Source organism: Apteryx rowi, unplaced genomic scaffold, assembly GCF_003343035.1.
Source record: "Apteryx rowi isolate R43461 unplaced genomic scaffold, aptRow1 scaffold_56, whole genome shotgun sequence".
NCBI classification, from domain to species: Eukaryota; Metazoa; Chordata; class Aves; order Apterygiformes; family Apterygidae; genus Apteryx; species Apteryx rowi.
The window spans coordinates 742,384-749,126 of record NW_020450827.1 but is presented as its reverse complement, the minus strand read 5'-3'; the positions used below and the strand labels follow the sequence as shown (position 1 = coordinate 749,126).

Sequence of the window (6,743 nt, the reverse complement as noted above, 5' to 3'; positions counted from 1 at the left end):
GTATGGAAGAGGTGCGTGTTGCCCCGCGTGCGCCGGGATGGGGCAGGGCACTGCCCTGTGCGAGCTGTGCTCGCTGCAGCCCGGCTGCCCTGCTCCCGTCGCTGCTTTGAGCGAACCTGGGGGCGTTTGCGCCGGTGCAAACCTCGGTGCTGCCGCTGCAGCCCGCGCGAAGCGCCCGCCGGGAGCGGAGGGCGGCAAGGCCCGGGCAAACGTGGTGCGAGTGGGGATCTGTGCAGTTTGCCGTGTTTGTGCAGTGCCACGAGATGGCACCATTGAACTTCGCTAGCCCGGAGAAGCCAGGGCCGGAGGAACTGGGAGCACTGGGAACGCTGGGCTCGGCAGCAGGGGAGCCAGGGCTGCCGGTGCCCTGCGCGGGCAAAGGAGGGGAAAAAAAAGCCCCAGCGCAGTATCGGCAGGTGCCTTCGCCCTGGGGACAAGACCCGGCTGCGCGTCCCCGGCTTGTGGGGCGTCCTTGCCTGCACCGCCGGCGAAATGCTGCCAGCCGAGGGGCCTTCCCAGCCCGCAGCCCCTGCTCCAGCCGTAACCGCTGCCGGAGAAACCCACCTCGCTTCTTATTCACCTTGGCTTTACCTTGAAGTGTTAAGAATTGTTTTTTCTGGCTGCCTCATCGCTGTCTGGAAAGTCTCTTCCCCCTGTGGATCACATGGCTCGAAGTACAACTTTCCCTTAAAGATGCCTGGGTTATTTTTCCTAATTGTTTTTATTCCCCCCCCCCCAAAAAAAAAAAACCTCCCCGGCAAAGGATGCCGTAGATGAAACCATCCGTCGCTTGGGCCTTGCTTTCCATCGGTAGTTGAAAACTTCCCAGCCGTAGGCAGTAACTTCCTTTTTCTTTCCTTTCTGTGTTTTCCGGGAGAACGACCCAAGGCGCGGAAGCGGAGCGGGCTGCCTGCAGCAACGCAGCCAGCAAAGCGGCGGCCTGGCTGGCAGACCGGTGCTCTGCCCGGGAACGCGCGCCGCCTCCTTTGGGGAGGGTTTGGGGAATCGGCGAGGCCCGATGCTTGCCTGGCCGGGCCGGGTTGGGGACAGGGCTCCTCGCGTTTCGTGAGCTTGAAAACGAGAGCAGGCTGGTGAACCTGCTCCGGCTTGGCTCGGAGATGTGCAGTTCGGGCCGGTGATGCGCACATAGGTTTATTTTGGGGCCTGGGTGAGCTGCCAGCCGTGGCAGCGCTGGCGAACGGGGCAAGGCCCTGGGGAGCCGGGAGCCGCCCGCTCCCACTGCGCTCGTAGCTGAGCGCCGGCGGTGAGTTTGATATCGTCTCCCGTGGAGACAGGCTTCAGCACATCGTGCCACGCAGGCAGCATCTGAGGACACCGGCCCCGCTTCCTCCCTTGGCTCGGTTTTGTTCTCTGGCCTTCTCCTGGGACGGCCTCGGAGCCGCGGGAACGCCGCCGCGGGTCGCCTCCGCCCCCGGCCCGCAGTGGGAAAATCGGCATCTTTTTTCCCACGAGGGGCTGGGCAGCCTCGCATCGGTTGCGGAGACCTCACTGAGTTGCTCCCTCTGTTTTCCCTATAGGCATCCAGATGACTTATTATTTTTAACTCCCGAGCCTGTTAGGATGCTTCTGAAAGTTGGAGGTGTTTTTGGGGGAAATGGCCCGAATAGCGCTGCCCGTGGGCGAGGCTGCCTGAGCTCGCCCGGGCCCCGCGGCCAGCAGCGCGCGGCTCCAGCTGCTGCGGCAAGCGCTCCCAGAGCGGGACGGGGCCGCGCTGCTGCGGGGAGCGGGAGATGGGGGGGTTCGGCTCAGCCTCAACTTCCCTGCTGAGGCTTTGAGATCTCTTGGATGAAATGGTGAGAAATGGACTGTGTAAAGGGCTGGCTAAGCACTTTCCGTCAAAATCAGCTGCAGAAAACTAGGGTTTTGAGTATGAAAACTTGTGTAGGAAGTGTCTGCTTTCTGTGGAACACTTTGTCTCCTCAAGAAAAACAACCACAAAAAAAAGCCAAATGCAGAATGTTTCTGTTTTTTTTTTTTTTTTTTTTAGATAGTCATTACTGTGCAGAGTGTCCGATTCTCTCTCTCTCTCTCTCTCTTTTTTTTTTTTTTTTTTAATCTTTGGAAATATTTATCAGTTTTCCACTGTGGGAGAAATATTTCCCACCCTTGTTCCAGGTAGCTGTAACGGGTCCGGCGGGGGCTGTGTGTGGTTAAGGTCTCTGCTCGCAGCCAGCAAATTCAGTCGTCCCTTGACACCCTCCTTGGTGGCAGCGCTGGTTTGAACGGGCGTTTTGGCAAAGTAAGCGTCCTGCCAAGGGAAAGAGGGTTCCCTTGATCAAACGTGACTTTAATTTCCCCAAAGACCCCTGTCTTTGGCTTCCTTTGTGCACCTCTGTTCGGGAAGGCCGCTGGATTTGGCTGCTATCTCTGCAGGCAGGACGGCGCTAGGGAACAACGAACGCGCAACCAGGCAGGGGAAGCCAACGGCTAATAGCCTGGATGCGTTGGAAAACCCTTAACTTAGCTGGAGCTAAGTGGGGAACATCTGGATAGATGGGAAATGCTCCCTCCTTGTCCTGCAGACGCCTCAATATTGCTTTGCTCAACCAAAAATAAATTGGAAAAGAAAATTGGACATTGCATCAATTTGGGGGCAAGTTTATAAATTCTGCAGCTAAGCAATCCCAATAGAAGATGATAGATCGCCGGCGAGCGCGCAGTCCCTGCCGTGATGTATAGTCGCATTAGCCGAAACGCCGTATTACATGATTCTGTTTTATTACCACTATTGGTGGCAGACAGAAAAACAGATTACGCCCGAGATCAAATCGATAGGAACTTTATTTACTGGCCTTTTAAAAACATATTTCTGCACTTTATAAAAACATACGGTAGATGCTATTGATAGAACTTGTCTGCTTGTTAAAAAGCAATTTGCCCGTAGCGCCGCTCTTAAGCTGCGGTTTACGGCGTTACCTTTTACCTGCTCTTCCAGACTTTGGTTCCCATCGCGGCGTTTGACGACTTCCTTAGAGGTTTCTTTGGGCGGATAACGGCGGGCGGCGAAGCGCAAGCCGCCCCGCGGCTCGGTCCCGCGCGCGGTGGCGGTTTCGTCCCGCCGGGGAGTCGCTCCCCTCGGCGCAACGGGGGCTGATGCGTTTTCAGCTGCGGGAGGCAGCCGCAGGGCTCGGGGCAGCCTGTCGCACGTAGGGTTTGGGGGGGTTTTCAGGCTCTTGGAGATGCTTTTGGGGCCGAGAGCCGTGGCAATGGCCAGGCAATGGGAGACTGGGACCGGCTCCCGTGCCCGGAGCCCTCGGCAAAGCCTGGCGGTTGCTGCTCGCCGTGCTGCCGCCGCGGCCCTGGCTTGGCTCCGCTCGGTGGCTGGCCGGGGACCCTCCGGCCTTACGAAGGGCTCTGCGTCCCCTCTGGGACCCCCTGAAAAACGATCTGTATGGGCAAATTCATCCGCCTTTAACGAAAGGAGGCGGATGTCTGCCCGGTCTCCGAGCCGGGACGTGCTCCCGCTGCGCCGTGCGGCGCCCTGCAGCTGGCCGGAGGAGGGGGGCTTCTGAGCGCCGCTCAGCCTAAACTCGGGTCTTGCTAAAGCGGATGGTTTGGGGAATATCCTTGACAGTTTGCGTGTCCTCTCTGGCACACGGGGCCATCCGGGGTTAAGGAGCCACCAGCGTTTCTCTCCCAATCCGGCCCGGACTACTTAAACAATGGGCAAATTCCTTCCCCATGCCACCCGCCCGTCCTCGGGGGCTAGTGCCGGAGCCGCTCCGGCTTCCCAGGCCCCGGCACGGCCCTGGCATCGCCCTGTCCCCACTTCGGAGGGCTGCCAGCCCCTGCGGCTCGCGGCTTTGCGGCGACTTCTGAGCGGCGCGGGCTGGGGCCGGGCCTGGGAACCGCCGAAAGCGAGGAGCAAAGCTGCGCGCCGCGGGATGCACCGTGCCGCGGGAACCCTGCCCCGTCCCCGCCGGCTCCTCCGCGCGCGGGGTGTTACCGCCCGGCCGCGGGGAGCGTGAGCCGGCTGGTGCCGCGCGCGACGAGATCCCCGCTCTGTGAGCGATCCTGGCAGCGGTGTCACTTCGCATCTCCCTCGTTACCTGCGCTTTCGCTGGGCGCTTAACCACCCTGGACAAGCAGCGTTTCCCTGCAGGCGGAGGGACGGGCTTCGGAGACGGGAAGAACCGCTGGGTCGAGCCTGCTGCGCTGCTCGCCGCCGCGCTGGCGGAGGACGCACGCTCGTGCCTATTTCGGCTGCACCGTGTTTGAAGTAGCTGCTGATTTCACTTTGATCCCCGTAAACACTATACGGTAATCAAAGTTTGAGCTGCTTCGGATGAAATAATTGCTTAACAATCGTATAAGACAAAGCGATTCAACAAATGACAATTAGGGCTGGTGATGTACGGAACAGATGCGTTCAGCGCACCGTATTATAATGTGCTAATACGAGATTGACAGCGCAGGAATAGGAGCGAGCAGCCGCTCAGCCTCTGCCTCGCAGGCGGGCGCGAGGCCGTCCGCGGCGCTCAAATCCCAGCAGGCTGCGGAATTAGAGGCAGGAAGGCACAAGGTTCGCAGGGACTCGTTAGCAGGTTGGCTGCGAGTTTCCAAGGGGGGGAAAATTCCCGCCGGAGCCCTGCAGGCTGCAGCGCCAAGGGGCGATGATCCGAGTCCCCGCCATTCCCGCGCATCGGGAAGCGGGTGGCCGGTGTCCCGCCGGAGTCGCCTGTGCCGCCGCCGTCCCCCGGCTTCGGGGGAGCAGCAAGATCGGATGCTGGTGGGAGCGGGAGCCGTTCACCCGGCCGTGAGCGCGGAGGCCTGACGGACGCTCCCGGGGGAGCCGGGCGCTTCCCAAGCCCTAAAGGATGCTGACGGGTGGCGGGGGCACCCGTTAGCCCTGTCCGTGGCAATTAAGGCAGCTGGCGTGCGCTCGCTCTCCGCGTCGGGTGCAGCGAGGGACGGGGACGTGCGCGGGAGCGGCGGCTGTCAATCTCGCGCGGGGCCGGGTGGCAGCCGCCTCCGAGGCTTTCCTGGCATTCCCGGTCGCAGAAATTCCCTCCGAGCTGGTGCCAACCTGGCCCTTTTCAGGGCAGGCTCATAGCTGAGGCCACGTGTGATGCTGGTGCCACGATTTGCCCCCAATCCTTAGAGAAACCTGTTAGGTTCCTAATGGGAAGGGGAGAGAACAAATATCCTTCTGCATACTGCTTTTTTTTTTTTTTTTTTTAAATTTAAGCTTTCATTCTTAGCCAAAAAAAAAAGGAAGAGCTAGGCGCTGTGCTGCATGTGGTCTCCTCTTTTTATAGCTCTGTTTTGGAGGCCGAGTCGTTTCCAAGCTCTCCCCGAGCGCCGCAGCGGCGATGGGGAGGGCGGGCAGCCGCCGTCGCCCCCCGGCCCGGCTGCCCCAGCCCCGCGCTTTCCGCGAGCACCGAAACTTTGCGCCGAGCGAGCGGAGAGGATCAAAGGAGCTGATGTTTCCCGCTCCGGTGACAAAACAGACTTCATCTCGTCTCGTGCTTTCCACGCACTGTGCACTTATTCCCGCTAACATATAATTTTATCATATTTTATTATTAAATAAACATGCCAGAAAATATACTTTTTTGCATGTGGGGGAGGATGAAAAGGTTTGGTAATTAAAACTTCTATCCATCAACGCGTAACTCCGAGAGATAATTGTGTTGCTTCTGCAGCCGTATGGCTCGGGTTGAATCACTGTGCGTCGCGCTGCCGTCGGAGCGCGTGCGGAGCTGGAGCGGGCCCGGGGCTGCGCGGGATCCGGCGGGCGCATCCCGGAGCGTGCGTCCCCATGCACCGCCCGTGGAGCTAGGAATTGGGCTTTTTTCCCCCTGTCTGCCGCAAAGCAGCTTTGCGACCTCTTTGCTTGTGAGCTGTTAAGCGAAAGCCGCGGCGATGTGCCCATCCGGCGGGTCTGTTGCACCGAGGTGGAGATTTTTTTTTATGTTGCAAAGCCAAGTTGAATGAATCTACTTAAAATAAGCAACCTAATTTCTTTGCCATGCGGCATCTGGGGTTTTCCGTGGGTCCGGCAGCACGTGCCGTCGCAGGCACCGTGTGCTTGTGGCTTTGGAGGCCGCGCGGGAGCCTCCCGTCTGCCGGGGGCCCCTTTGGAAGCGCTGCCCCCACAAACAGCGGCTCCGGAGCCGGATGCCAGGACCCACCTGGGGTTGGAGCCGGCCTCGGCGATACCCTCGATGGCAGGTCGATGAGCCCCGAGGCGCGGTGTCACTTTTACTGCATCCCTGTCATTGAGGCCCAATCGCGGCTCTGACCGTCGCTGTCGGCAGCTCCCCGTTGATTTAATGTCGTGTTGGTACCAGCTCGTGTGCTGGCACTTGTAGGGGGGAGAAACCCCCCCGCCTATGCGCCGCTGGGGTTGTTGGCTGGCTCCGAAGAGGCACCGACCTGGCTGGGAAGCGAGTGCGGAGATTCGCGCCCCGGCCCGGGGGGGCCCATGGCGTGGGAAAAAGCGGCTGCGCTTTCCCACCGGGCTGCGGCGGGAGCCTCCCGGCCGGTGCAGCCCAGCAATCCCCCCCCTCCCCCCCAAAGCTGGGGGCTCTTCCCGCGGAGAAGCCCCGGCTCGGCCGCTGCCGCTCGGCGGCGCGGGGAGGCGACGGGGGATCGCGCTTATACAAGCCGGGGCGCCTATTTTGGAGCGCTCCTTCCTGCCTCCAAATTGCAGCTTCGAATGTGACAAGTTACAAAACACTTGAGTCATTTCTCTCCCTGCCTGCCTTTCCCCCACAAGG

General features: G+C 60.2%; 1 protein-coding gene across 1 annotated transcript in view; it reads left to right on the top strand.

The window, feature by feature from the left end:
* PEBP4 (phosphatidylethanolamine binding protein 4) overlaps positions 1 to 6,743 on the top strand; it is a 61,704-nt gene that overhangs the window by 2,022 nt on the left and 52,939 nt on the right. The window lies entirely within an intron of this gene.